This window comes from Gavialis gangeticus, unplaced genomic scaffold (genome assembly GCF_001723915.1).
Source record: "Gavialis gangeticus isolate Ggan-Ray unplaced genomic scaffold, GavGan_comp1, whole genome shotgun sequence".
Taxonomy (NCBI): Eukaryota; Metazoa; Chordata; order Crocodylia; family Gavialidae; genus Gavialis; species Gavialis gangeticus.
Window position 1 is genome coordinate 129,399,797 of NW_017729024.1, and position 223 is coordinate 129,400,019.

General features: G+C 57.8%; 1 protein-coding gene across 5 annotated transcripts in view; it reads left to right on the forward strand.

The window, feature by feature from the left end:
* Nucleotides 1-223, forward strand: part of IQGAP2 (IQ motif containing GTPase activating protein 2) — a 272,642-nt gene that overhangs the window by 240,109 nt on the left and 32,310 nt on the right. The window lies entirely within an intron of this gene.

Sequence of the window (223 nt, forward strand, 5' to 3'; positions counted from 1 at the left end):
TCCTGCTCTTTGGGCGGGGGGCTGGACTCGATCTTCTGAGGTCCCTATGAGCCCTAATGTCTATGGAAATCTATGGAAAAATACCTGCATGAAAAAAGGTGGGGTGGCACACACCACCCAAAACCAGAGCCTGGCTGGCTGGAGCCTTGCCCCAACTGCCCACCAGTTTCCAAGTGGCAAGAGCGCCATGGCGGCAGCTCCCCAAGGCCCCCAGAATCCCCTG